Raw genomic sequence first — 16,730 nt, forward strand, 5'->3', positions numbered from 1 at the left:
GGACCACCCTCAAGTACCAAGAGGGCTGGGGGGCATTTTCTCAACTTAGAGGCACTCTGAGTTATCACGATCCTTTGTTTTCTGCTGAAGGAGGCAAGCAGACTGCAGAAAAGGTTTAACAGCACTGGGAAATAACTCCGAGCTGGTACTATTTCCTTATGTTGTTGGAATATTGGCCAATATTTCACCAGATGTGCTTTAACCTATTATCTCCTTGGCTGAATTGGCAAATGTATGGCCATCATAGGATCCGTTAATAAAGAATAACCATGTGAGGACTTGGAGGAAAAAGAAACTAGACAAGTATCCATGCACTGGCTTTGGGAGAGGAACAAAATGTTTTCGCACACCCTTTTGGCTTTTCCATGTTCCTGACTTACCGTTCTGCATCCATGGTCTGGCTGAGGGGGAGGGCTTCAAACGCCTTGCTTGTTACGTGGCATCCCTTTCGGAGCACTCCACCCAAGGGGGCCCATATCACAGCCTGAATGCTTTGCTGTCTGCAAAACAAAACAAAACTTCTATTGTGCAAGCATGCTCTATGCTGGCAGGCAAAGGAGTGTGCTAAACTGCATCAGCTCTGAATATCAGGTAAACCATGGAGCTCTTTTTATAGCACCAGAACCAGCATTGTGTGATGAGCACGGGGAACGAAGCTCATTACCAGGCAAGGGGAAGGACGAGGCAGGATGGCAGCAGTACCACCAGGCCAAGAATCACGTAGGGCTGGAGCAAACAGGCCTTTTTCTTCCCTACATGATCAGCTACTTGCAGCCAAGCGCTTCTAATTGCTTCCACCAAAGTTTATTCCCTTGAACTACTCAGCAGTGAATTGTTCTGAAGTCTCCGAGGAACTGGGGAAAAGAGGCATTAAAGAGGTTGTCATCTCTGTCAGTCAAATAAATGGCTGTTTTGTGAACCAGGGGAAGTGCGGCAGGCTTAGCAGGCTTGGACATCAGCAAATCACTTGCTGCGGTGTCCCCAGGGGAAATTATTAGTTTTGATAGCTAAGAAAGGGCTTGTGGAAACTGGGAGACGATTTCCAAAAGTTCAGGAAGGGCGAGAACTCGGCACCCTTTCAGCAGAACACCAGGCCAAAGGGGGGGCAGAGGCGGTGTTCCTCACAGACCCGGCCAGGACTGAGCCCACTTCGTGTGCTGGCAGCCTCTGCAGGCAGCGTGTGCTAACAAAGTTCAGCAAGGAAAGAAAGCTGGAGGCACTCTCACCACAGAGAAGGTCTGCCCGCTGGGGAATGAACGTGGGATGTAATTGAACAGAACCGAAGCACCAGGTAACGCGTTTAACAAGCAACTCCGCCGTAAGTTGAGAGCTTGTTATTTGGAAGCAATTTCTCTCGTTGTATCAGCTGCTGACAGACGGGGAGACGTGAAGTTGGGATCAGGGAAACGGGAATCCAGGCGTGTAGTCGCTGAGAGCTTCTTCTAATGCTGACATTGATATCGACGGAGATCTCTGCAGGAGGTTCAGCTGAGCTAAACCGAAGCTGAGCTCACCCAGTGGTCCTGGCCACGAGCAGGACGGTGCCCATGGGACCTGCTCAGCTCAAAAAAGGGCTCCTTGCCTCAGCAGGGGACAGAAGTGGTGGCACAGCATGGCACAACACCTCACCTTGCCCTACCTTCTATGCCTGGGAGCACCTCTGTGGGGTACCCGGGGGCTTTGCTGGCCACGGGGCTGCGTGTCCCGTGGGGAGGCTCGTGGCTGCCTGCCAGCACTGGGGAAATTAGGGTAATTGTCAAAAACAAGCAGCTGGAGGTTTACTACCAAAGAACAATATTTGGTTGATTAACTTTCTGGGACAGAGATGGCTGCAGCTGAAGCTTCGGCAGAGAGGGGCAGAGCCAGCACCTCATCCACACCCCCCGTGTCTGTCCCCACGGGATGGGGACATGGCAGGGTCACATAACTGCGCCGTCACCTGCAGGGAGCCTGCGTGAGCCCACAGGGATTTCCCAGAGAGGGAAATTATCCGAGCATGTTTGCATCCAGCCCATGAGAGCAGTGTGTGTGGGGCTCTGAAAGCAAAGCCCCTGCCACGGTGCCGCTGGCTTTGGCCTTCCTCCCGCGCTCCTCCTCACCGCGGCTGGGAGCAGGAGGGTGCGGGGAGCCCCAGCACGAGGACAGGCAGCGCTGCCAGCAGATCTGGAGAGGCTCTTATCAGCACAGCACAGCTCCCAGCCCAACGTGTTCAGCCCGCCCCAAGCGCTTTGACTTTCTGTGGGTTTAAGAGCACAAGCAGAGGACTCCCCTTTGAAATAAAGACTCTATTTTATTTTTTTTCCGATTTTCTCCTTCAAAATTGTCTCGTAAACAAGGGATTTGCCTAGATATTTTAGGATACACACAGATTTTCACTGTACCATTTTCCAGACTGAGCTGGAAATAAAGACATTTTGAAAGGTAAATGCACACCGACATTGTTCCAGGGGCCAGGAGCCAGGTGCCTGGCCAGCCGTTGGTACGTGTCTTGGTACCTTGTCCAAGTCTTTGCAGTACTGTTGTGCTGAATTTAACAAAGTAAAAGGCTAATGCACAATTTCGTTTATAGTTTGCACAAACTTTCCTGCTGCCAGCCTTGAAGTTAGGTCACAGAGCACTTGCTTCAAATTGTCTGGGCTTTCAGGGCTTTGAGTTTCATACAGGAATGCCTTTCTTTTTTCCTTTTTTTTTTTTTTCCCTTTTTTTTCCTGACTGTTTTAGTGAAGCATCACTGAATAGTCAAGGGAGCTCGAGCACATAGCTGGTTTAAGCACTGCTTGAGTTTGTTGGTTAATCAATATTATGCATACAAAAATAGCAGCAGCACGACCTATTTCCCCACTCCTTTTTGTTTTGTTTCCTCCTGCTCCCTCGTCTGTCAGAAGCCACCTCTTGACACTTGCCAGCTCTTTAGAGTTGGCTATATATGTTTGCCAGTACAGTGCAGTGAGATCCTGCCTGTGTTCAGAGAGAGAGGGAAAAAATAAAATAAAAAGCCCTTTTTGCATGGAAACTTGCACAAATTTCCTAGAAAATGTATCCAGGGCAGGTCCATACCTCAGTTCAGACAAGGCAAGTGGGTTTCAGATCAGTTCTCCATTTTGTCTGAACTTCCCATACGAGACTGCTGTCTATGGGAAGCATTGCAGCCAGACAGCTTCTTGTGCCTGCTTCCCACAAAAATACAGCCTAAAAGCCCTGCAAAAGACCTCTCAGTAGCTGTTACGGAGAAATGAGGACCGTGGGACTTGTGAAGGGTTGCTGGGATTTCTCTCTCTCCAGAAAGAGCAGAAGGGGAAATCTTTTGACCGTAAGGAGGCTGCATTAATTTTAAACACGCTGATTTGCTACAGAAAGAGTCTGAAGGTGGGAGGTGAGAGGGTCTCTCTGCCTTCTAGCTGCAAACTTCTTCTTTTCTTACCAGAAAGAAAATGCAAAAGGAAAGCTCAGGAAATTCAGATTTGGTTCAATTATGCCCTCTGCTGCTACAGGGCTGAAACAAGGTCCGGTGTAATTTACAAGAACAGCATGCAGCGTGCGATCTGAAAGCTCTCCTTTGGCTTAGAGGGTTGGAAAGCTAATTAAAACCCTTTTTGCTTAGAAGACTTTTCTGGCTCTCTTCCGCTCTCTCCCCCCATGTAATAAGTAATGATCCTTCATTAGACCAACATTATGCAAGAGGTATCATTTCACTACCTTGCACAGCCTAAGAACGATTGCTGCTGCCATCAGTATTGGCAAAGAGACTAATCCAAGCCATGATGTATTAGTGAGGGGCCATCAGAGGAATGCTGGTGTAGTGTATTTGAAAAAGTGCAGGAGAACAGCTGGGGAGGAGAGGGAAAAGAAGAACCACCAAGGCTTCATCTGAAATGGGCCCTCTGCTCAAAGGGTGCCTACAAACTTTAATCCACAGCAAAATACTTTTTACTTTGTTTTCCCACAAAACACATTTGTTCCTCTCAGAGCACAACTTCTTTGTGAAATTTTGATTTACTTTGTTTTTCTTATATTTATTGATACATACAGGTGTTCAGCAAGCATTAGTGGAGTTTCTTAGGGAAACGGCTGTTACCCAATATCCCTTATTCAGATATATTTGGGCTCTGCAACACTGCAGAGAAAGACATAATGCTACAAAAGCCTCCGCAGCAAGGGAAGGAGGGACCTCACTTCTGACCTGAGATTTCTGTGCCTCTGTCTTTTCACATCCCCAGGCTCTCTGAACACTTGGTTCTTGTGTGCTGTCATCGCCCTCCCGAGCACATGAAGCTGTTTCACTCATCTCTCTCTCTCTCAACAAATTTCAACAACACCAAGATTCCTTATGAAACACTGCAGTACAAAGAGAAGGCAACTCAGAGAATCTGAAATACCACCCCTAAAACCTGCAGGGGGTTAGAAAGAGAAATGGAGAGACACACACCCTGCTACAGCCACATGAGCTGCGACGTGAAAGACAACTGGAGGAAAAACTGGGGAGAGGCACTCTGAAAAATGATGAGGATGTATGAGACAGCAAGAGCCTCTAAAAAAGGGAAAAAGGGGGAATATGATAATGAAAGAGGGGAGAAAGAAGCTGCTTGCCCAGCGGTGCTGGCAAGTGTGTGAGCTGGCACTGCGAGCTGACGATGATGGGTGCACATCAGGGCAGAAGTTTACATAATGCAGAAACACACAGCCTCCGTTTTCAGACCTACGGGGGGGTTGGTGCCTGTCATCAGTGTCTAGAAGAAATGTTCCCCCTTAACAGGATGATTGTGTTTGACGTGACAGGGATGTGACAGCTTCACGTGTGGAACAGCACCGGCCTGGGTGGGTCTGGTGAAGGCTGATACAGTGAGCTCAGCACGGATCGTGTCTGCGCAGACAAGAGAAGGTGATCGTGCCTTTAAGTCATCTCAGTGCTCTACACTTAACAAACATCTTAGAAGGTTCCTATTCTTACAGGTTTTCAGTTCACCTCAAGGAAATGCCATTATAAGGACAGAGCAGGTTTGACAGCAGGCTCAGCTTTCTCTCTAGTCATGATTTATCAGAGCAGGAAGCCCCACTGAGCCGAGGATGTGTTGGGAGGTGCAGGGGGAGGGATTTAGCTTATGGAAACTGCAGGTTTGGCCATAAGGCAGTCACAGAGATGTGGGTGACCTGGGAGCAGCCTGGCATCAGCAGCACCCAGGCTGTGCCCTCCCCTGTCCCAGCACACACACGCTGCCAGAACAGCTGTGCGGTTAGGAAATCAGGGAGGGAAACGTGGCATTTCGTACAGAAGCACCTAGGGTCACTGGAGAGATGAAGCTCAATGGTGATGCTTTTTGGATGACCCAGTGAAGAGATCAGCTTGGTCCCAGCCCAGACCCGACTCGTGCTGCTCCCCACACCTACTTGTGCTGCTCAGGCTTCCCCAGATCCCACCCTCAGGAGGCAGAAGGCTCCAGGTGGTAATTCCTTTACACGAGCTGTTTCTAAATCTGTGAACTGGTGAGGGATGTGCTGCTGCTGCAGGGTGCTGAGCACGGTGCTCCTCAGGTCCCCACAGGAACCCCCTGCGTCACCCTGCAGGCAGCGTGAGGGGAAGCAGGCCACAATTGTGCCAGAGATTGCCTGTCAGCTTGTGAGCATCCGTCAGGATTAGGTGCCCAGAATGAACCGAGGGGCAGTGAATTATAAAAAACACTCTGATTTATTTTGGTGTTTTTCTCTTTGTATCTCCAAATTTCTTTTCCTCAAAGTGCATCTTTTTACACTTTATATTCCTAGAAATAGCCATAGCTGGATAGCTGCTGTTTTATGAATGGACAGCGTTGTTGAATCAGCTTAAAAAAATCACCACCATGTACATGGCATTTTAAGAATTCTGTGGTTACATCAGGTGCTTAAAATGCAGGGGCCTCAGCTTGCTCCGTGCTCCATTTTCCCACAATCTCTGAAAGAGCCAAAATGGCCTGTGATGCCTGTGGAAAGATTATGCAGTCCCTTCAAAAGTCTGCAGGTGAAAATGAACCAATTGTATCTGAAAGCCTGAGAGCCGCCGCAGCCGAAGGTTCATGTTAATGGATGGATCACCCTCATTTGCAGCTAGGATATCCAATATTAGCAGCGTTTCAGAAAACCAGAATAGACCAGATGCCTTGTAATCTGCAGGAGAAGATGTAATGTCTCCCAGAGGCTGATTTTCACTGCCTGTCTCCTTCTAAGTCTGCACCCCCCTGGGAGTCAGAATTTGGGTCCCTAAAGGGGGCAGACACGAGGTGGCTGCTCTGGGGTTTGCACAACCTGCATCTCCCCGCTGGCAGCCGCAGCATCCCCCAGAGCAGTGGTGCTGGCTGCTCCTCGTCTCTGCCTTAATCACCCTGCGACGTTACAGGCATCATTAATATCCGTGCACCCAGATGGCTCCCAGCCGCCGTGCCCGGCTCCCCATCGAAGCCGTGTGCTCAGACCAACTGGCTGCACTGGGAATTGTCTGGGAGACGTGAGAGGAGCAGGGAGACGCTGCAGACTCTTTCCAGCAGCAAACACCCAGGCTGCAAGCTGCTGAAACCCATGCAAGCTCTGCCACTACTGGCAATAATCTTCGGATGGGGCTTTAATACTGAAAAATGGGGATTTCATTCCAGAACCCCATTGTGCTTGTGAAACAGATTCTCTCTGATCCGATTCATATTTAATTTATTTATCCAGATGAGGAACGCATCGGGAGGAGGGCGCGAGGATGGATAGGCACGAGGACCAGGCTGCAGGGCCCTGCTCTGCCTCCTTGCCCTGCCCTCATCAAGCATCCTTTCTCCCCACCAAGATGCCTGCAATGGGGCACGTGCCTGTCTGCCTGCTCAAGGAAATGCAGCAAGTCTCTCAGCAGGGCAAATACGAACAGATGGGGAATCTTGCATCATCCGAATTTCAGGAGAAACGTAAGGTTAGCTGTGCCTCATCAGATGCAAACTCCACTCTCTTTAGTATTCTAGATTGCGCTTGTGAGCAAGAGATGCTCTGGCAGCGTGCTGGATGCTAACGAAGACCTCTTCATTGTCACACTTAGCATGGTGAGACGGCTGGCCTCGATTTCCATTTAGATGTACAGTTTGCAAACTATTTTATCAAGCAGCTGACACGCTCTGGAGAAGTTGCTTCATTAGATTTATTTATTTTGCCGGAGCGAATCCTTGAGTATAGCCATTTTCAAATCACTTGTAAAAATTGTGAGGCAGGGTTCTGCTCTCCTGAAGATGGGACCTGCCTGCTTTTTGCCTTGGATCAATTTGTTCATTGGTTTTATCTGTACCGTTGATTATCTTCTGAGATCTCACGATAACTGAGGTCCTTGCACGAACAATGTTTCTTGGCAATGCAGGAGATAAGACACAACTGCACATGAAGTGCTGTGAAGACAATCCTCCTGAAGATAGGACCTGCCTGCTAGGCCTTCTTCATTAGGTACTGCTTTTTCTGCATTATGAGGGCTCCTATCTTTCAGAGGTGCCTTTACATCCCACTTTATGGATTATAAGACTTCACAGTTAAAATATTTAATCTTGTATTTTAAGTTCTGCTTCTCAAAGGGCTATTAATGCTGCAGTTAACAGCTGAACCACCTTAATGCTTCTCTAGTGGTTTTCTGTCTCCTTTTTCCTTGTTTTGAAAGCACTGCAGCTGCTCTCCCGTAAGCCTGCAGATAGCAGGGTATTTTCCTAACTGACAGCTGACATCTCCCCTGTCTTTTTGCCTTGGATCAATTTGTTCACTGGTTTTATCTGTACCATTGATTATCTTCTGAGCTCTCACGATAACTGAGGTCCTTGCACGAACAAGATTTCTTGGCAATGCAGGAGATAAGACACAACTGCACGTGAAGTTCTGTGAAGGCAATATTCCTACCCCAGCCAACACACTGTACCCCCCCAGCACCATCCCTGCCCTCGGCTGAGCCAGGACCTTGCGGACCCTGTGGCAGTGCCAAGGAGCACACACAACGCTTCCCGGAGCTGCTCAGCCCTGCGCACAGATAACGCAATTACAAGCATTTGTCTCCCAAACTTTATTAAGGAGTTTCTTAAAATCTGTCTGCAGCACCCCATCATTAGATGTAATTAATGTTTGTACTGTGGACAGGGGTAACCTTGCAGATCAAAGCTGTAGTAATTCATTTTTTTCTGTTGCAAACAGCAACAATACCCAGAGCTCCCCTGAGCCATTCCATCTTTATTAAATAGACAGAGCCTTGGCTGCTCAGATTTGATAAATCAAGGGCCAAGATGTGGGCTGAGGTGCAAGTGCGTATCTCCAAACATTCAATCAACCACCAATATAATGAGCGGAGGGTTGATAATTATAGAAACCTAGCATATTAACAGGCAGAACATTAATGGCAAAGAACAACATAGAAGCTTATATTCCCTCCAGCTGAGAAGGTAAATTGCATTTCCAAGTTATGACAAACCTGACATTTATTATTATCTATTATTATATTATTTATCTCCTTTAAAGTATCGTTTAGAGGCCTCAGATGCGGTCAGAGTCTGACCGTGCTCTGAAAAGGTTATATTTTAAGTCCCTGACATTAAAGATAATATTTCCTCCTGTCTCAGTTCTGCCAGCTTGAGCAGAAGTTAAGCTAATTGGGAATACGTCCATCTGAGTGTACGGAGGAGTGTGAAATGCAAATGTGAAATTCTCCAGGTATATATTAGGCAGTGTCCTGCGCTCCTGCTCGCTGAGGGACTTGGAGGAGGTGGCTCTGCAAGGTCCCCAGGTCCTCCCCACGGTGCAGGAGAGGAGCCAGGGCACATTTGGGCACCGTGGTCTCCTCCACCTGCCTGCACACCAGCCCTCATGCACATGGGGAAGGCTGGCGAGGGCTGGAACCAACAAAATGAGGTCCCATCTGTGTGATGCATGCTCACCGTGTGCCACCGTAATTAAGGAGGATGATTACCGCGTGCAGATGTGCTGGTGTTGCACTTTGTCACTACAGCAGTAATTTCTTTTCTCACTTGGCGTTATGAGATAATAACTAAAGGTTTGTATTTTTAGCAGCTTCGTGGAATTTAGGTCCAATTTGTTGTGGCATTTCCTAATGTTCACTTCATCCTCGTTGTGCCTAACCCAGGCTGCTGCCACACCAATCAGTGGTGATTTTATTCTTAATTACTGCTTTTTAAAATGAAAATTATGTTAAAAATTATATTACATAAAAACCAACTTACATTGCACAGATTTGTTAGGAATGGATGAAATAGAAGTCTACCCTTTTCTGGTTTTACAAGGTTTTTGCGAGTTGTTTTCCTTAATGCTGATCATAAAACAAGGAGCTCCCAACTTGTCACAATATTTTGGTTTGCAAACAATATATGGAGATAAAAATAAAAAACGTAAAAAAAAAAATAATAAATTATTTACAGAAATAAGAAATCTGAGTTCCCTCTTGCATGAATAGTTGTAAATTAGAACTCAGAGGAGGAATTGCTGAAGTTTTGGGTTCCCATTTCTGACATAAATTGGGGGACACTGAGCTGAAGTGAGTGAAAACAAGAGTGGATACCAAACAGTCCCAGCAAGCCACCTCAGCTGAGCCTGTAAAATATGGTGATTATTGCACTGGCCGGGAAATGCTGGGCTGCAGAACTGGAGGATCTCACTGCCGGGAAAGAAATTACTTGGCTCAGGTGCAGTCTAATATTTCAGCCTAATTTATTTACAGGTAGGTACACTCACGGGCAAGTATTAGGAGCATTAGAGCATTGGAAGGCCAACGTGAATCATGGATGGAAGCCTTCCAAACTCCACATACAAACTTTTCTTACAGAAAAGAGGGAGCTGCACTCACATCTTAGCTGTCTGCTGTCACTTTGATTTAACTCAGCAAGTTGTTAGTGACATCTCTGTGCTCCACTTCAGATATTTCATAAGGAAATAGTCATTGATTACCCAAGATGAAAGGCTTCAAATGGGACTAGCTGCTCCAGTGGAGGAGGCTTTTCTGCTGCAGCCATGGCTGGGTGTGCTGGACCTTTGCTCTGGCTCAGTAAGGACATTTCCGTGCTTTCCAGGAGAGGGATGTTGCAGCAATCACTGCTTTTGTGGGAAAATAAATAAAAAATAAATAAAAATATAATCGAGCAGCCTGCTGTGGATAGGTTACTACTGGGGGAAAAAAATCCCATGTCTTGCAGGTGGGTCCTGCTGCAAACCCTGGCTGAACAGAAAAACTGTACTTTTCCCCTTTTTAAATCATACCATCAGCATCTGGCTCGTTTTATGGAAGGACAATCTGCACCCTGCAGATTAGTGAAAGCCTCCATTTATTATCATTACGTCAGTAATGTACCTCATCCCAACTCTTTGCTAATCACTCCAGCGATCATCTCGGGATGAGCGGCTTGCAGGGGACAAAATGCCCTCGGTGGGCATACAAACCCTTCTGCACCCTGTGCCACCCATGGGTTCACAGCACCCAGGTTGTGGCAGCTGCTGCACCATTGCCTGGTAAAAGGCACTGCTTAATTCCTGGTCTGTTTCTTTCATTTGAGACTGTTCGTCTTTTGTTCTCAGATAATGTTTTTAAATACTGTGTTTTGCAGGTTTTTTTTTTATGAAACTCCTTCAGTGACCTACTTTGAGTTTAAAATAACCTTATTAGCAACACAGCAATGATAGTTAGCCTTCCTACATACGATTTGTCTTCAAGGCATTGCTCTAACTTTAGGCAATCTTCACAGTGGTTGTGAGAGGCAGGTGCTCATTGCAGTATTTTGAGACAATTCTGTTAAAAACGGAGATGATGCGGGGAAAAAAAAAAAAAAAAAAAGGAAAGAAAAAAAATGTTAGGCCTGTTTTCCACAGATTTTTTTTAAAGTCTAATACTAAATTTTGTTAGAAAAATGAGGTGATTAAGAAACATGGAGGTAATGGCTGTTTAACCTTTAGCCAGGAGAACCTCTCATGTATGAGCAGCAACAGGAAGGAGACCAGCATCTGCTCAGTCTTTACTGGTACCAAGACCATTCCTTGCATCTCAGTCATTTGTAGCTTTTCTGGATAATTTGACATAATGAAGCAGGCAAGAACAAGTTGAAAGCCCAGGAAAGTATTTCCAAGCTCCAACCAGCTCTACAATATTTGAGAACATGGCTAAGTCCTGAACAGAAGAAAAAAAAATAGTGTTGTACTTTGGCTGCTTGTTCTTTTCAAGGTCTCTTGCTAAGCCCTAGGCTAAACGAAGTACCTTGCTTATGGGACATACTTGGACCATTGCATGTTACTGTTCCTTGGCCACCTCTTACCAGCCTTCATGCTATTTTGAAAAGAATTAAAAAATATCCAGAGGTAAACAACTGCTGTGTTGTCACTGCAATTAGATCTGAGCAATTCCCTGAGCAGCCAAAAAGCCCTTCACTGCTCAATTTTTGGACCATGCTAAGGCATTCGATATGCTGCCATATGTTTTGGCCTAGAGACTGGATTGAATGTCAAACAGAATGAGATTCTATATGTAATGCCGTGATTCATAGGACAGACATCATATTGGCACATTTGAAACAGCTGCAGGAGCTGAGCCTCAGGGATACCTGAAGGGGAAAAGAGAGGAGCAGCTGCCCTGAGCCTGGTGCTGGTTGACTGGGCACCCTAGTTTTAACCAACAGGTCATCTCCTAACACCAAAGAGATCTCATATGCCTCTATTGCAAAGAAAGGAACCCGAGGTTTGTGTACTTTCCATATACCCTGCCTCAGGGCATGGGCTGATCCCCACCACGAAGGTTTAACCTGGGGGAGCTCATCTTTGCCAGTGGCAGTGAAGTGCTGACACACTCCCACGGCAGTGAGACGGCTTTCCTCCACGCCTGCATTCATCTGAATTCCCCGGAGGTGAATCTCAAGTAAGAAACAATAGGCTTTGTGATTCATTGGCGCTGGCGTGTGGGAGAGAAAACCCCGCTGTGCAGCGAGAGGCCCAGCTCAGCATCCTGAAGCTTCCCTCAGCACCAGTGGGTACCTGGGGCTCCTGGTGGGACCTTCACCCTGACCGGACAGTGATGGGAAATCCAAACGCATCTTCCATTTGCTCAGCAAAGATTCTGGGATGACCCCTTATTAATAAAAAATGCTTACTATGTCTTTAAACTCTTCTAAGGGATGTGGGCATGTTTATTGTGGGAATAGCCAGTGCTTGCTGCAAATACGGAAGTATTGGGGATTTTCCTACCTTTTTACTTGATCAATTCTTCTCTTGTCCTAGTTGTCATCTGTCTGAGGTGGACCTCACTCTGACTCACCCAGCAATTATTGGGAGGGAAATCGATGGACAAAGTGGTTCCCATTTTGGAGAGCCAAGTAGTTGTGCTCCAGCTCATGATGTTTTTCAGGTTTTCATCCAAATGAAAACATTTTTGGCTTGTCAAACTGAAAGCACAAATCAATTCAGAGCAACTAAGTTAATTCGTTTTCTCTAAAAAGAAATCATTTTAAAAAAATATCTCTGCATAGGGAAGGCTGAGGTGAAAAATTATGTGAAATTACAGAATTAAAGTTGTTTTAAAATGAAAATCAAGGTTGTAGTTTGAATATCCAAATGCAATATGGAAGCAACTACAAAACCATCATTATTTTTGTTGGAAAGCTCCTTACTGTAGGTTTTCCTTTTGATTAATCAGTTGAAAACATCCGGAGATGATTTAGCTGGTCTTCATCTCATTAAGTTAAGCAAGAGATTGAATAAGTGGGCAGACCAGGAGGGGATATATGTGAGGGAGCCTTGCCCAGCTGTCTGGGAACTTGGCCTGTACACACAGCAGACAGTGACTGCCTCACTAGGTGGCATTGGGTTCCTGAGACAGGTCCTGAGCTGCAACTTCAGAAAGAATTACGCTGGATGCGTCACTGTTCTTAAAAACAGAATATGGCACCGTGACTCATCCCACATAAACCTGTTAGTCCTAAAACACAAAGAAATGCTTATAAATGTCTTCTGGAAATTTTATTTCTCTGTTCAGATTGCTGAAGCAAATGGTATGGTGCGACAAATCCATTCTACTGTTTGTGCATTAAGTTTTTTTCCCCACTTTTCTCTGCCAGTAACTTGAAATGGAAAATACCTGCAAGAGACCCAGTATTTGCAGCTGTGCCATGGAACATCAAGAGCAATGGAAGGCTGACCTCCAAGGCTTTCAGTAATATTAATAAATTGTCACTCTTTGAAAGCCCTGTTGGCACTGCATTCTCTTCCTTGCAGAGTCATTTAAGCAGTTTCTACATAATGAAAATTATAGCACCACATAGTGCTTAATGAAAACACCTGGTGCCTGCATCTAACTGCTCCTATTGTAGCCAAACATCTCAGGATATTTACAGAGATGGGTTGACACCGAGGTTCTCCTTGATGAGGAAATCATCAGAGGCTGCAGGCAAGATGTACAAAGCTAGGCTCTCCTCTCTGCTCGGGAAGAAGTGGCAGCTGCTGGTTTAATCAAGGAGAGCTAGGGTGCATGCACATGCCTTGAGGCACTCACCTGTGGGACAGCTCAAACCAGGGTGTTTTGGGAACCATCTGTGCCACCACCTCCCTGAGAGGCACCTGGGAGCCTCTGGGAAATGCACCCAAAGGGGCTCTGCAGTATTGTCTTGGTTTCAGGGCCACTTGCAGGAAGAAAATCAGATCCCTGCTGTGTGGGAGGGCTGAGGCCTCTGCTCCCCAAACCAGGATTTGCAGAACCAAAAGGCAGAGCAGAGCTGCTGGGAGGACACAACACAGACGTGCCAGGAAGGAGAGTGTGCTTTGCCTGCGCTCAGCAGGATTCAAACATGCCCAAGGTCTGTGTCAAAATCAGCCTCTTGCATGGTGAAAGCCAAGGGCCTGGTGCCTTGGCTCTCCAGACCAGGTGAGGAGTGGAAGGTAGGGAGGTGCCATCACCTCCACATCCCCCTGCTAGCAGCGTCACCCAGGGACCTGGTGTCTGAGCACACCAAAAGCTGCAGAGGTGCCTTCAGCCTGCCCAAGGCAGAAATCCCAGAGAGCCTCTATGGGAGGGAGACTGCTCTGAGAGGAGCACAGAGAAAACTGCATTAATTTAAGCTCAAAATGAAATTAAGCATAAAATTTGAAATGAGGGAGCTTGTTGGCTGTCTCAACAGGAAATTACTGTCCCCTAACACAGTTAGGCAGCCTGGCCCCAAGGCGGCTGGGCAGAGCACTGTAGATGCCCTGAGCACAGGGAGGTTTGGAAAGGGGATGCTCAGGACTAGCTCAAGCACTTCTCAAGAGGCAACGCAAACAGACACAGTTGGCCAGTGAATCATTGACTGCTCAGAGTCACAGACACATCCAAAACACCAGCTCAGCCTCCTTTCATTTGTCTGATGGAGTCTGGTGGGAGAAGGGTGATGATCAGGTGTGAGGAGGTGACAATCCCTGCACAGCCCCTGGAGGCCCTGATGTGTTTGGTTCCCTCTGTCATGGGGCAGAGATGGCATCTTCCCCCTTGGAACAAAAGCACACACAACCATGCATTTGGGGTTGTTTCTGGACCTGCAGAATGAGCTTTTATTTGAGGGGCTGCAGAATGAGGTTTTCTTTTTTCCTCAAAAAGGGAAGGAGCTGGCACAAGGCAGCACTGAACCCCAACCCCATTCTGACCTTCTCTGCAGAGCAAGCATTCCTTTGACCCTTCAACTCATCAGCAGTTTTAGTCTGAAATTATGCAAGGGATTACAGCTGCTGAAAGGAAAGGGCCTTACTCTTTCCTGGCTGAAATATTGAAGGTAATGGAGAGAGGACACGAAAAGGTCCCTGGGTGGAAATGTCAAAGAATAGGAATAAATGGGTATAAAAAATTGCTAGCTTTGTTCTCCCAAACTTGCAGCAGAGTCCAAGGCAAAAATTCTGCAAGGACACAGTGGATTAGTGATAACCCTCAAGAACAGAGGATAAAGCATAATTGAAAACAGCGTCATCTTCAGTACAGTAAGAGAAAAGAGCAGAGTTAACTCAGTTGGTAAAAATATCAGCTAAAACATCTCCTCCTTTTCACCAACAGGTCGATGTTTAATGAATATTTCCTATTAGAAACAGCAGGTAAGTTGGAAAAGGTCTGCTGGCGGGTTCCAAGTCTTCTGTAATGTTTGAACATATTTCACCAGTTTAGAGCTATGTTCACATTTATGCTAATAATCCCTCTTAAATACCAATTTAAACACAAATTCCTGAAGCTAAAACCCATTAGATATTTCTGTAGATGAGCACTGAAGATCTGAGAACTTGCATAGCACATATTGTAGTATGAGAAATAGCAGCAACCTAATAATACTAACTGCTTAGTAAACATAATGGAAATGAGCAGAGAACATTGAATACTTAATACAGCTCCTTTGTAAGTGTTAAAGACTGCCTTAAAGCTGCGGGTAAGGAGGTGAGGACTTGGCAGCTTCTTTTAAATGAGGTAAAACATAAGATGCTAAATTATGCATTTCAAGATCCAGAGAAGTCAGTGAAAACATCTTCAAAAGAAAGACTTAAGTGTAAAGATTCACTGTTTGCTGACTTCTGCCTATGTGCAGGCAAAATACATCTTCATCCCAGCCTTATGTTTGGTGGGAATTCAGATTTATCATACCTTTTGCTGAGTTCATGTTGGAAGGCAATTAGTGAAAGAGCTCAAGCAGAGGCCATCAATATTGCTCTGCTTGATTAAAAAACCCATCTGGAGCTGGCAGTGAAGTAGCCTGCTATTGGCAGGGGTTATTTAGTGCATCACCGTTCCTCTGCAAAACTCTGCATTTCCTCCATTATCACAGGGTGAGATCCCTGTGGGCGGAAACTTGGGAGACGGTTTTAAAAGTGAACGTGAAATAGAGTGAGACCATGGTGCTTGTCAAAGGGATCAGCCCTAGAGGCTGCTGGCTCCCTGGATTTTGGTACAGCAGATCCACCTGAGGGACTTCAGCACCATCTGGATTTTAGCCCATCGTTTGCTCCTTTAGCTGGTTATTGCAATGACCAAGGGTGAAGTACCTGGGTCTCCTGTGTTTTAACTCTCTAAGGACATGAAAGGGGCAAGACCTTTAGGAAGAGGTTACATCTTGCTTTACATCATCTCTAATAGCTGGATAAAGAGCCAACGAGAGCTCTTTTTCAGCTCTAAAATCTTCCTGATAGAGGGCTGTGTGGGTTGAGCACTGCAAGGAGAATACAGAAAAGTAGAAGTGAAACCTACCTTAAATGAACCTTTATTCTCACATTGTTCCTGTACTGGACTTTGCAGCTAAATCTTCAGCCCAGAATGGGTTGTGTGTCTGAGCGAACACCTGACAGCTCCAGCTGTATCAGCTGCTCCAGGGCAGGCACTACCACTCCTTACCAAATTTCTCTTGACCACAGCTTAGTAAGTATGCAGCAGTTTGGCACGTCACATTCATCCCTTCCAGCCTTGCTCCTGTGCTAGCTGCAGGAGAAAAGCCACCATGAAATTCCCCCAGCTGCAGTTTGTTTCACCAGTTTATTTGTTTGACAGGAGGGTGGGGGATCACTTGAGCTCTGCATTTCCCAGCTGAAGCAGGCAGCATAGTGGTGATGGTGGCTGTCAGCATTTAAAATGGTCAGCCAAGAGCAAAAGGTCTATTTAGCCGGGCTGGGAGCTGTTAGTGATTGAGGAGGTCTATGGTTGAGGAGGAGGAGGAGAAAAAGGGGCAAAGAAGATGAAGTAATGAAGTTAGACATAGTGGGTATGGTCTCATCAG

General features: G+C 46.3%; 1 long non-coding RNA gene across 2 annotated transcripts; it reads right to left on the reverse strand.

The window, feature by feature from the left end:
- Positions 1-9,673: 9,673 nt before the first annotated feature.
- On the reverse strand, positions 9,674-16,516 carry LOC106018236 (uncharacterized). 2 transcript variants are annotated; one of them, XR_002403823.4, is made up of 5 exons: positions 16,208-16,516; positions 12,205-12,401; positions 10,921-11,137; positions 10,674-10,762; positions 9,674-10,071 (listed from the first exon to the last, which is right to left on the reverse strand). It is a non-coding gene; the product is annotated as an uncharacterized lncRNA (long non-coding RNA). The 2 variants fall into 2 exon arrangements; XR_001192220.5 differs by lacking the exons at positions 10,674-10,762; positions 10,921-11,137 and having other exon boundaries at positions 16,208-16,476.
- Positions 16,517-16,730: the final 214 nt, after the last annotated feature.

This window comes from Anas platyrhynchos, chromosome 13 (genome assembly GCF_047663525.1).
Source record: "Anas platyrhynchos isolate ZD024472 breed Pekin duck chromosome 13, IASCAAS_PekinDuck_T2T, whole genome shotgun sequence".
Lineage (NCBI taxonomy): Eukaryota > Metazoa > Chordata > Aves > Anseriformes > Anatidae > Anas > Anas platyrhynchos.